Source organism: Neocloeon triangulifer, unplaced genomic scaffold (assembly GCF_031216515.1).
Source record: "Neocloeon triangulifer isolate White Clay Creek 2 clone unplaced genomic scaffold, ASM3121651v1 ptg000001l, whole genome shotgun sequence".
Classification (NCBI taxonomy): domain Eukaryota; kingdom Metazoa; phylum Arthropoda; class Insecta; order Ephemeroptera; family Baetidae; genus Neocloeon; species Neocloeon triangulifer.
The window spans coordinates 788,076-801,362 of record NW_026775544.1 but is presented as its reverse complement, the minus strand read 5'-3'; the positions used below and the strand labels follow the sequence as shown (position 1 = coordinate 801,362).

The window sequence follows — 13,287 nt, the reverse complement described above, 5'->3', positions numbered from 1 at the left end:
ACTGAAACACACACACGCGCTCATGAATTCAGCGGCCGACGAAGCGAAGGTTCGTCAGGATGTTTCTGGCCGGGCGTTTGCGGTTGCAAAAGTTCACTGTCCGGCCCGAGTTGCCGCCGCGGGCCTCGTGCAGGGCCAACAACAGGCGCACCACGTCCTCGCGGCTCGGCTTGCACTCGTACCGGTCCGCGTGTCTCTTGTGCGATCCAAGTCGTCGCCGGCCGCTCGTCGTCCCGCCCCGCTTGTCCGGAATCTCCTCCACGTACAGCAGGTCCGGCAACGCGTCCAGCAAAGGCGGCATCGACTCCAGCTGCTGCCACACGTCCACGCTCGCATCTGAAGACAGAATATTATGGCAAAAATTTATTACAACTTTTATGATAAGAAAATTTTCCATGACAAATTTTAGATAAAATTAATTATTTTAGATAGGAAATTTTGATTCTTGCAATTTTTTATTTTGCATAATCAATGCTTTATACAAAACTGTCATTTTTGCTATTCACGGTTTATTTCATTATGTTTTTTTAACTAAATAGAACAAAGTGCTTAATTTAATTAAAAATTTTTTTAATAGTCACAAAATAATTTAATATCCTGCCTTGGAAAATAAAACGAATCTTCCTTCAATTGAAAATACTACGCAAAGGTCAATAATAAAAAAATGTTGTGTAACTTTCATTATTTTATCAAGTCAAATTAATTAAAAGTTATTACAAAATTTTTAGCAAAAAGTTTTAAAAAGTATTATATTTAAAAAAAATGTAACAAGTTTACCATTTTAAAAGAATGAAATATGTTATTAAAACAATTTTATGTTTTAATAATTGTTTTATATAATTTTTTGATATATTATATTATATTATCTCAAAATAAATCAGTTTATATAAGTAGTTAAAAAATTAATTTAATAATATTTTTTATATCATTTAAATTCTGAAATTTTTAGTGAGAGTAATTTTTTTTGTCCTGAGGTTGATTATGTCCATAGTACTGATATATCATTTTTTTACTTTTAATAAATTAATAGTTAAGATAAAAAATTTGATTTCATCTAAATACAAGTTAAAACTAATTATCATAATAGTTAAGATAAAAAATTTGATTTCATCTAAATACAGCGGACTAAATAAAGCGCGAATTACTACGGGGCCAACTTTGCGAAGCGACGACAGCAATTACCCCCGTGCTCTGCAACCGGACGCGAGAACAAAATTCGGACGCGAGGCGTTTTCTTACCGCGTCGTCAAACCGTGGAATGACACGCCACCCGCCTTAAAAGACTGTACCGCGGCACAGTTTCCAGCGCTGTGCAAGGCGTATCTGTGGCTAAAACTTGATCCGTAGCCCCCCTGCCCAATGGCTCTAGCGGCCGGTGCGCTCTTCTTCGAAGGAGAGTGCGCCGTGCTTTAGCAAGTTGTTTGCTAGCGAAGAGCCATTTCTCCATTCACCCCTCTAACCAACATTCTTTACATGTATTTTCAGTGTTTTATGTTTTATATTGTGTATTGACTTGATGTAATTAAGATGTTGTGTTTTTTCTATTGTATCTGAATGGAGAATAAATAAATACATAAATAAATAAATAAATAATACTATTCTAACACTTAACACGTAACTCCACAGGGTTGTGAGAATTTAAAAAAAAATGAATGTTGAATATATTTTACTTGTTAAGACCTCCAGAAATGGATTTATTTTGCAGGCACAGAATTAAGATCTGATGCACATCCAAGTTTCTTAACAAATGCAACATCACTTTTTTTTGTGAATTGGAGCAAAACATTGTTTCAGACGGTTTCAGAGACTTTTAATTAAGGCAGAAGAGAGTGAAAATTCATCCCAATGCGATACTTTTTTTAAATTCTTAATCGTTGATTAAAAAAGAATCAATGAATAATTTTATAACGAAAATGTTTAATATATTTATATTATTTTAGAAAAGGCGTGACTTGATCGTTATTTTCACTCAGGGGAGCTTATGCAGGAGAATATGAAAAGTGTAGTTGCGAAATATAAATTCTGCCCGAGTTTGACACTTTTAAAAGACTTTTATCCGAGCTCGCTGCAAACTTTGCCAAACAAAATGCACATCTACTGCTGCGCTGTAGGAAATTTATGGAAATTTTCACATCTTATTTTTAAATTATAATTCTGCAGCATCCGTGAGAGCATCTGGACGATTTTTCCCAAAGTACATGAGGAGGAAACTTTTGCTCCGACATCAGCAGAGAGCAAGCAAAAGGGACGCTATATAAATTGTCTAGCAGAGACTAATCCCGTTTCCAGGCGTGAACTTTGGTGGGAGTTGGCAAAATAATTGTTGTTGCCGAGCCGAGCACACGCAATTCGCCACATTAGAAATGCATATAACGCGCGGTTTTAGGTTTTAGCTGAGAGGGCAATAGTTTCGAGAAGCGGAGTAAGTTTGTCGACGAGGCCGCCGCCTTCTTAATAAGCGCAATTAACCCAACTTTGCATCTCACGAAAGAAAGATCAATCGATTTTCGCTTAGCCGCGGCTAAACTTTTCCCGAGTGGATTTTTTTAAGTTTGGAAAGTTTTCAAGCTCTCTGTTGAGCACTGCACTCATGAATAATTGGCCGCTTTATTATTTGCCAGCGCGCAGCAAATTGATAAATTTTCTGCTCGACCGAGAACACGTACAGAAACAATAGAAACAAATCACCGTTCGTAAGAATAGAAGCCCGTTGTTTTTACTTGAGAGTTTATTGCCCTGCGCAAGAGATCGAACAAGTTCAACTTATAATCACACCCACGCTAGAGCCCATTGATTTGTCTTGGAGGTGCAAAATAAATAAACCAAAGAAGAAGATCCAGCAACGAAAAGTTTGTAGATTTGCCAAAGAATATTAATTTTTTTAATGTTTTATTTCAACGGAATGCACTATCAAATTAATTTGGAAAAAATGAAAAATTTTATGGAACAAACAAAATTTGTGACAAAATTGATTAAAGATTTTTTCTTCTATTTTAAGTTACTTTTCAATAAATGAGAAAAACATTGAAAATAAACTTATTCAATCTCTATTTATTAAAGGCTAAAACATTTTTAATTCATTACAATATGTGCTGAAGGGTCTAAAAGTGTACTTGGTATGAATTTTAATTTTTAACCTGCAGCTTTCAGGAAGAAAGTCAAATTTAGTCATTTTTTTTTTCAAAATATTTTACTATATGAAATAAAATTAAAACTTTGTAAAAAAAAACTGAAGGGTAAAATAATTTTTTCATTGAAATTTAATAAGTACCAGCAGTAAACGTTTTAGCTTAATTTTGGAAGGTGTTCTAAAAAAAGTAATAGACGTTAAATCTATGAATAAAAGAATAATTTAAATAGTAAATCTAGAGAAAAAAATGAAAAAGATTACCAATTTCTGTGATTTCTGCAACAAAAATCAGAATACATATTACTGAATTTTGCATTAAAATGAGATTAAATAGAATTTTTTATCCAAAGGAAGTGGGAAACAGCAAATTGATATTTATTTCCCTCCGACATTTTATAAAGCAAAAATAAATTAAAAAGAAACAATGATTGATGTTGTCAAAAAGTTACTTTCTCTACTCTTTCAATCAAAAACTTCAATTTGAAATAAATTGTGCTTTCACAGGAGCTTCTAGTTGGAGAGAAAAAGAAGATTATTGGAGCAAAGCACAATCAAAGGGATTGTTAATAAGTGGAGCAGAGAATCGCGTATCAGCGGCGACCAAAGGAAAGAATGAATGCATTTGTGTGTTTGCGAGGAGGAAACCGCTGGTGCAGCAGAAAGCAGGGGAAAAAGAGTGGGTCTAGCTAGAATTGCAGTCGAGAGTGGAGTTCCAATTATGATCGCCGTCGTCTCGCGGGTAATGGAATCCTCTCGTTCCGTATTCTATGCAGCGTGCGAGCTACGTTTGCTTTGGTAAAAAAAGAAGCGCACGAGCTGCAGGCGATTTTTTCAACTCAACTAGAGCGACAGTGTTATTTTTTTAAGTGAACCGAGCCGGCTTTTGCTTACAATTGAGCCGGAAAAGCCTCATTTTACGTCGGATTACAAAGGAGCTTCCTAGGAATCCGCAGAGATTGATTTCCATTTCTAATAATAAAACAAGGAAATGAAGGCCGGTGTTGATTATTAAGTATGGAAGGTGTTTTTTTGGAAGATCGATGTTGATTTGATTACTTTGAGGTGAAATGCCCAAGGACAGAATAATTTTGTTCCTTTTGCTTGTTTTGGAATTTTTATTTATTTTCCATTTCACTGAAAACTAAAACAGAGGACAGGACATACCCTTTGAACTTTTCCCTTTTTAAAAATCGTGCCATCAAATTTTTCCTCTGCTTGTTTTACAAATTTAATGGAGCTAAGGGTCAAACACTCCAAGGCAGAATTTGTGATCGGATCAGTGAATTGAACTAAATGTAAAAATGGCAGAAGTTTAATGTCAAAATAGACTGTTTTAGCAAAAAAATGATCCCGATTTTTTTCTACCAACATTTTTTTCTGACAAACAAGGACAAAGTTAAACAAATATAAAAAGAACAATATTTTTTTTACCATTGATCGCGTGGTTAATAGTTTTTTATTTTTGTAAATGTCTAATTAAAGTATTAATAATAATTATGATTATTAAATACATTCATAATTTACACGTGTTTTTTAACAACTTTCTTGGGCTTCGTATATTAAATTTAAATTAAAGTTTGATATGCAGTTTCCTATTGCTCTTCAAATGAACATAAAAACCATTATACATTTGCTGACATTAAACTATTTTTTTTTTGTAAAAATTAAAAATTCTAATCACATGATGTTGTAAAGTAACAGTTTTGAATAGTTTGAATATTATGTAGCAGAGAAGATAAGACCAGTGTCGTATAATAATTCTGGAATTCCTGAATCGAGGTCATCAATTGCATTGAACAACTTTAAAACAGCTCTCCACTGATATTATGTTCGATAGGCGAGAGAGCAATGTAGCTTTGTGCACTTCTTCTCGATTCGAATTTACAACTTTTGCATTTAGTTGGGAAAAACAAAAGGAGTGGAGCGCGTTTAACAATAAAAGCAAAGTGTTCACGATGCAATCCAGGCCACGTACACTCGACGCGAGGAGTGAGTAATGGAGTTTCAATTGAGCGGAAGTGCCAGCTCGTTTTTGCCGCAGAGGAGAGCGTTGGCAGAAATAAGCTCGGGCGTCCGTTCGCTGGCCCGCAGACACTTTTATTAATTTTGCATCGAGCATTTCGAGTAGGTCGGTTTTTGCTGCACCGAGACTTACGCCGAGCCAACGGCAGTCGTTTGTTGTCTGGCGAGCAAAAAGTGGCCTTTTGTGTGACAAACAAACAATTCGGCCCGGGCCGCCGCTCTGCATGTTGTTTGGTTAAACGGCTCTGGTGCGCCCGAGATATGCATGTAAGTGGTAAGAAAATACATAAACATCATTAGTGCCGCTCGAAATCGGCTGGCAACGCTCCAGTTTGCGTTTATACGATTTAACAAATATTTAAAAAAAAATTAATAATAATATTCACTCTATTTCAAGAAGACCCTTTTTTGCCTTGAGAAGATAATTTTATTTCAAGCTGTTCTGTGTAATCTGAACTTAAAAGAATTTATTTTATATTTAAAAAGAAAAATCTGCAAGCTTGAATCCTGTCTGATTCCGTATGATGGTCTAGAAAATCGTATTTATTTTAAGTATGTTTTGCCAAAATAATTGAAAATTTAGTCCTTTTAAGTCTTTAAAAGTTTTAAAGCCGAACAAGCGAAATTGCAAAAATACGGGGTTTTTAATTTAAAGTTTGAAACTTCGTTTTCTCTGAGAACAGACCCAGAATGAAAAAAAAGTTGTTTGGCTGAACTTTTCTACCTTGGGCAGAAAAAAGGGAAAGAAATCGCGAAAACATGAACAGGCGCGCCAAAGCTCTGCAAAACTTTCCACTTATACACACGCATTTTTCGTCTACTGCTTTAAAAGCAGGTGGAAAAGTAGCAGCGACCAAAATCACTACAGTTCCCAAAGAGTTATTAAATTCAGATTTCCAAACTGCGACCTCGCGAGAGAAAACGGCTCTTTTATATTACGAAAAAAAAGCTAGGCCGAGACAAATATTAAGTCGGCGCAAGTTTCGAGGTGGAAAAAACTTTGCGAAATCCCGCGGGCCGCATAAAAGCTTTTTCGCGGTGTTTATCCATTAAATTTGTGTATATCTTGAAAAAGGTGGCGCAACGGCAGCGGCGTGCAATTTAAATTTCCAGCAGGCGGTCGGGCAGATTTGATAAAAGCCGACGACGCGCGCTGTCTGTCTGACTGACTCGCGCGGAGGTAAAACTATGCATGCAGCATTTTACATTTGAGAGCTTTTGCACACACAAAACAAGAGCGGCAGAGAAAGAGGAAGACGGCGCGTGGTGAGCGTGAGTGTGGCGCGATTTCAGTCAAAACTCCCCCTCACCCACACACACGGCTCTCGCTCTTTCTTTGCAGCGCCGAAACCCTCCCTCGCACGAATTTGACTTTGTAATTTTGGTTCAATTTTATTATTTGCAAATCAACAGAGTTTTCAAATAAATATCACAAAGTATAATCAGTTTTTAATTATTTCTAAAAATAAGAGGAAAGTTTAATGAAAGGAAAATTTTAGTTTCCCTCAACGTGTCCTGTTTTGTGGCTATTCCAATATGTTTATGAAATTTTTGGAAAAAACTGATGACCATAAGTTAATGACATGTTAAAAATTTATCCTTTTTACAGCTTTAAGACGAGTTTATTCTTTAATATTTGATTGAGAAAATAATTTAATTCATAATATAATTTAAAGATAAATTATTATCTACAATACAAGCAAAACTTGATTCCAACAATAAAAATGAAATTATGCAATTTTCCCAACAGCAGTGCTTAGCACGTTGCCTACTTCCACAAACGGGCGACTCGTTTTAAGTTTTAAGAGTTGTAAACGCGATGATTGTTACAAGCTGAGGAGCATTAAAACGGGTGTGTGATGAGTCTCACCTGTGGGGTCGAACTGCTTAGTGTCGAGGAAGGGCAGGTCAGAGAGGAGGAACGGCGCCTCGTTGTTTTGCAGGTTGTTGTTCGGCGGCAGCTGTTGGCTCGAGTGAGTGGCTCCGAGGAGCACGAGCAACGCGGCGCTCAACACGTGCAACATCTGCAACCAGCACAGCGCCGCGAATTAACTCATTAATAAATTATAAAAAGAAGACGGAGGCCCGGGCTGCCAGGCACTGCGGATAAATTATAATCTGCGGCCGAAAGAGAATATAGACCTAGCTAGGAAATTTGCCAAAAAGTTTGTGATTTTTTTTTTACACAAAAGAATAAAATGTAGAAGACGGAATTGGAGGAAGGAAGAGCGACCGCTTGAGTGATTTACGAGCGATTCAAATTAAGAGTCGGCGGCTTTTTTTCTAATTAATGGTCGCGGCCGTGAATGGAATAAAAATAATGCGACGAGAAAACGAGGGCGCCGACTTTGTGGAAACAGAAAGGGAGCGAAAAGAGGCGAAAACATTCTTTCCTTCCGCCAAGAATAAGAGGAGGAGGAAGAAGAACAAGAAGAAGGGGTGATTGATTCCTTTCGGCTCAAATAAAAAAGAGAAAGAGATGAAAATCATTCGCGAATTTTCAAAATTGCGATGGAACACGCTCATGGGAGCAATAAACGTTTTTGTTCGCAGTCGATTTGCTTCCGAGAAGGACGGGAATTCCAATAAAAATTTGAAAAACTTGCCGTCTGAGCTGATAGGAGCCATAATAAAACAATTTGCCGGGAGAGACGCGCGGCCGTAAATCTGCTCGGCACGCGAGATAAAAATTCATTCCGTCGGCGGAAGAAGAAAAAGCGAAACTCACCGTTCGGACTGCTCGGACTGACTGAGAGCGATGGCTGTTTTCTTTCTTTTTCTTTCGGCGCGCTCAGGAATTTAATTTCCTTAAAAAGGAGAGGGGCTTTCGGCGTGCGTGGTTCGCATCGGAAAGAGACCGCCCTATGTACTCACCCTGCCAGGCCTAGCTAGTTTCGTCTAATTCACTTTTTTCGACGCGACTTCCGAGGGGCTGCGAGATGCGGATTCGGCCGAGCGCCGTGTCACACTGGCACCCCCAGCGCCAGCCGATCTCTTTATAAAGGGGCCTGCCTGCTGGTGTCATCGCGCGAGCGTGCTGATGCCTTCATCGCTGCCGCCGCCGCCGCAGCATCCCAGCGAGCAGGACCAAAACTATTCGCGCGCGCGCCCTCTCTTTTAATTATACTCTCCACGCTAAAAATGAACTTTTTCAAAATTTTAACGCTTATATTCAATTCTTTTAACCGATTTTTTTCCTTCATCAACATTTTTCTGAAGATAACATAAATAAATAGTAGCTTTCAAAATCTTAAACATTTATACACAATGAGCAATTTTTTTAAAAATTCAAAGAATTATGTCAGGTTTTGATAAAAAAATCTAATATGATCAAAAATAAAACAAAACGTATTTTAAAAAAAAGAATTCAAAAGTTGATTGTTATTAATTTCAATTTCCATTGATCGCACATCCTATTATGAAAATATTAAATTTATTTAAGTTTATTTTTAAAATTTGTACATCATATTGTAATGCATTTTTTGATCAGTTTGAAAACTGAAACTTCAAATATAAATTTCCAACTCATTTTTTTCCCTTCGACATTGCAAACAGAATTAAAAAATGGATGCATTTTCTCCAGTTTCTTCAATAGATTCTTATTTTATGATTAATTCTTGAAACACCTCACAGACGATTATGTTTGTGACCTTTTTTCTGCAAAACATGTGAACATGGCCAAATTGCACGTGACGCTTCAATTGTTATTATCATTATTTTGTGAACCACTTTTGTCAACGGATGATCTCGGTAGGCTGAAGATTGGAACTCGCAGTTAAAAGTAGAGCAAAATTATTCGCTATATAAAGGATGGTTCAAAACATCCTCTTCAAACGCCATGGTGATTTCCTTTTTGATTCCCAACTTTATTCGGCGGGCGGCTAACTTTGAACATAAGCCTGCTGCAGTGTGTGTACTTTTATCGTTATAGGCGGCGTGTACGTTTTACATTTTCCGCCCGCTTGTGGCTTCCGAGAGCAGCGGCCGTTGCGCTCGCCTAGCGAAAGGGTTAACTCTGGGCGTGCCTATTGGCTGCTGGATGTATTTATCCCGGCGGCCGCTGCGGCTTAAATAAATCACACACGCACGCACCTTATCATAGCGAGGTCACTCCGAGCATGTAAAGGAGCGAACCAAGTTTTTTTTTCGAGAGGCAGAAAACGCGAACGCAAACATTTTTCCGGCTATTTGTTGAGGATTCGGCCGGACAAACATATCGAAAACCGCCAAGGTAGGAATTAATAATTGAGCGATTTGCCTGGTCTATCAAGAGTATTCACGAAAACACAGAACTTTATCCAAACACAAGTTGGTCATGTTCAATAATTAAAAATGGCCACATGGAACATATAGAGGAGTTTTTGTGACTTAGTGAGGGTTGCTTCGCCAGCCGGACCATTTCCACAAGTGAGTCTGTTTGTTTACTTTGTTAGCTGTTTTTATACTTCTTGCAATATGTTCTGGAAATTTGCATTTCAATGCTAGACTTTTTACGAAGGAGGAATAAATTATTGAAGAAGTTTATTGGTTCGAGGAGGGAACGGATCAAATTTCTAACAAGCATAAAATTTTTGTATCAAAGCTATATTTAATTCAGGAGTTTTTTTTTATCAAATGACTCTGATTGAAGTTCATAAACCTGCAAAAAAGCTGTCAAAAAACTAATTTTTTAAATTTAATATTTCTCACGAAAACTTAAAATTTTCAATCTTCTGATGTTTTGAAGTTTTAGTTTAAATTTGTTACAACTTTCAATTCTTTTTTGTTATTCATATGGAAAAAATTCCTTCGACATTATAAATAAAATATAAAAATGTTGTTGTCTGAAATAAAAGTTATGAATATTTGTAAATGCTGGTCTAAGTAAGCCATTCGCATCCCCCGGCGGCGTGAGTAGGGTTCAGACGCGGCCTTGCTCATTTCATAATTAAGTAGCAATGCCGGTGAAATTGCGCAGAATGTCGGCGTGCGTTTAAAAATTCACGAGCGCCGTCAAGGCTGCAGTGGCGCCGTTTTTTCCTAAGATTTTAATGCAAGAGCGCAAAGTTTGGACGAAAAAAGGGAGTTAAGCCGACGGCTTGAGCCAGGCCCAAGGCGGCGTAAATTAAAAGCAATTTTTGTCCATAACCTCATAAAGTGGCGAGATGATGCTCCGGGCGCTTAGCCGTTGCCAGCCAGCCGTCGCGGCCGTGTTTCATTTTAATGCGCACACATTTGCATTTTTAAGTAATTTATGCCTCTCAAAAACCAATTTAGCGGACGGAGAGAAGAAAAAGACGTCTTGCTTTTTCCGCACGGCTGGCTGCTCGGAGGAAATTTGCGGGGCACAGTAAAAAAAGGAGAATTTTTTGTTAATGAATCGCGATTTTGGGCTTGACGCCCTCGATTAAAAGTGCGGTGGCTTTTGGTGCTGCGAGAGGTAATTGGTGCAGCGCAGTCCACTCATTCTCATTTGGAGGCAGCCGGCCGTGCAGGAGAGAGGAACACTCAAAGTTAGTTTCTGCAAACTTGGCTAAGCAGCTTCTGATTCGGAAATTATCCCGGTGGTGTTGTGCGCAGTTAGTTGCCGACGAAGATACTTTTTGCCCTCTCCGTGACTCGAATCGCAGCATGTGAAAACGTGCTGCAAACCTCGCCTTTTTAATCCCACCGATCCGAGCTTGTTTCGCGAGAATTTACTCCGCGCGCTCCGTGATAAGAATGCGAAAATATTGAGGAAATAAAGAAAAATGAGAAGCAGTCAATTGTGAAATTGTAAAACGATAGTGAAAGAAATTTTGAACGATACAAACAAGTTGGGTTTTTTATGTCAACTTTTTGAATGCAATAAAGTTAATTAGTTGCTGTTTAAATTTTTTTATGCGAAATCTTTAGACAAAATTTTATTATCATTGTTTCATCTTTCCAGAGGCAAAGGCTAACAAAAATAAATTGATAACAACGACGTTCAAAGAGAAGCGATTTTCTTGTAAATTGTAAATTAGAGCTCTCTCTCAAATGAAAAGTGCTTTATAAAAAGAAAGTCTTTAATTTCAACTTTCATAAGTATTTGATAAAAAAGGCAAAATAACAAAAAAATTTAATAATGTTTCTATTCTTTAAAAACTTTAAAGCAATTTACGTCCTTTTGCAGTTTCTACGTTAAATTTAAAAGTAAATTTTTTCATGTTGAAGTAGGAAAATGCACAGACACAAAATAGAGAGAAATCCGCCACGATCTCATTTCAGACACAGGCGCGAAAGAGCGATAAATTTCCGCGTGGGAGGTCATAGAGAAGATCCGACTTTTACTTTCCGTCGGCCCGACCTCTACCGAGATCGCATCATTCCGACTCGTTCCATTTCATCCAAAGACCAAGTTTCAATTCGCCGGTGTGTCAAAACAAATCTCAAAGTAGCGCCATCACATCAATAAAGTGCCGCTAAAAGCCCAAATAAATACCGCCCGTTTGGCGTTTTTACAGCCGGATTTTAAACGGTGCTTTGACCCGATATAATGCACTGCACCCGAAATAGGAGATAAATTTTTATCGGCGGCCTCTCGGCTTACGATCGACCTATCAAACCAGCGTCTCGTTCACCTTCTATATAAAACCAATATACCGAGAACTTTTTCATTTAACTTTGGTTAAAACAAAACAGCCAAGCACGGTGTCTTCTTTCTCGATTTCTCTTTGGTGTGCAGAGTCAAGTGGAGGAGAGAGAGAGGCACAGGATGACTCACTTGACTCTGGAGAGAGAAAAGGGTCACCATCACTTTTATGAAACTCTTTTGTCCCAAATATGTATCTCTCATGGGGAAAATTTTCATCTAAAACCTCGTTTTAAAATTAATTTAAAAATCTTGCTAACGTAAATATGCAAACGTGTTTTCTATTTTGTTAAGATTTCAGGCATATTTACACATCGGAACCAGAAGAAAAATTAAATTATTTTAATAGACGCTATGCCCAAATCGTTATTTCCCCTCTTTATGCAATGAAAATTTTGCATTGGTTTAACAGGACGCGTTGAGAGGCGGAAATTTTTGTGTAAGTCAATTCTGAAAAATTAATTATTCAAAAATTGAAAAAGAAAGGCGACGTTTAATATCCATTTAAAATTGCAGATCATAGAAAATTCAGTTTCAACTTTATTTTGTTCAATATAACAGATGACTTTGCCCCATACAAGAATTCATCCAAAGTGCAAAACGAAAAGAGAAATATTTTTAAAGATTTATTTCCGAAATAAATCAATAAAAAATTAATAAATAAATAAAATCATGCAGATTAAAATTTTTGTTTACTTTTTTTTACAAACAATATTTTGGTGCAAAAGGTTCTTTGGTTAATTTTTTCCTATTCTTTCAGTGAATTTTTTTTACAAAAGATAAAAAGTGCACTTCGTATTTGGGACAAGTGATGGGTGCCCGTTGAACGCGGGGCCAGAGGCGGCGAACGCGGCGTTATGCTCCAATTTGCGCGGATCCGCGCATAAATCACGCTAAGATCGCAGGCAATTTCTTTGGCGTGGCTCGGCGGCGGCGGCGGCCGGGTATGTGTATATTGCGATTTATGGCACCTCGGCTATTATGTAAATTCCGCGCGGCTGCTCGTCGTGTTTCGCCGCTGCAAAAAGAATGCACCCCGTGCTCTGCAAACGCGACAACCATCATTGTGCTGGAGAGGGTGAACTGCCGCACCATTTCGGATTTATAGGGATATGCATGCACGCGGCAATCGATAAATCACACACAGGAAAATGATGGGGCAAAAATGAAATATTTCTTGCAATATTCCGAGACGCGGCGGCGGCGGCGTCGGGGCGGCATATTTCGCGTGAGAAAAGTGACAGCTCGGTAGTTACTCAAGAAAAGTGCGCGCTCTTTCTCGGCACACTCGGACGAAATTGCCACAAGAAAAAACGCAGTCAAAAAGTAATGGAAACCCGCCCCGTCGATGTGTGCTTTTCCTATTTCGTCTATAAACTATGCATGGGCGTTGATGAAATATTCAGAATATTATATGCGCTGCCCCGAGCTTTCCCTTGAGGGCCAAAATGTATTTCTAGATTTTACGTGATCATCGTGCTAACTCCAGAATAGGAAATTATCCAATGGAAAGCGACAATTTTTTTTATTTCTCTATTGTTAA

The 13,287-nt window shown here is 37.9% G+C and overlaps 1 protein-coding gene across 1 annotated transcript in view; it reads right to left on the bottom strand.

The window, feature by feature from the left end:
* Positions 1-7,044: 7,044 nt before the first annotated feature.
* LOC132196938 (uncharacterized) overlaps positions 7,045-13,287 on the bottom strand; it is a 70,387-nt gene continuing 64,144 nt past the window's right edge. Inside the window, exon 7 of the mRNA XM_059619906.1 lies at positions 7,045-7,176. The gene's annotated coding sequence lies outside the window, so the exon portion shown is untranslated. The remainder of the gene's footprint in view (positions 7,177-13,287) is intronic.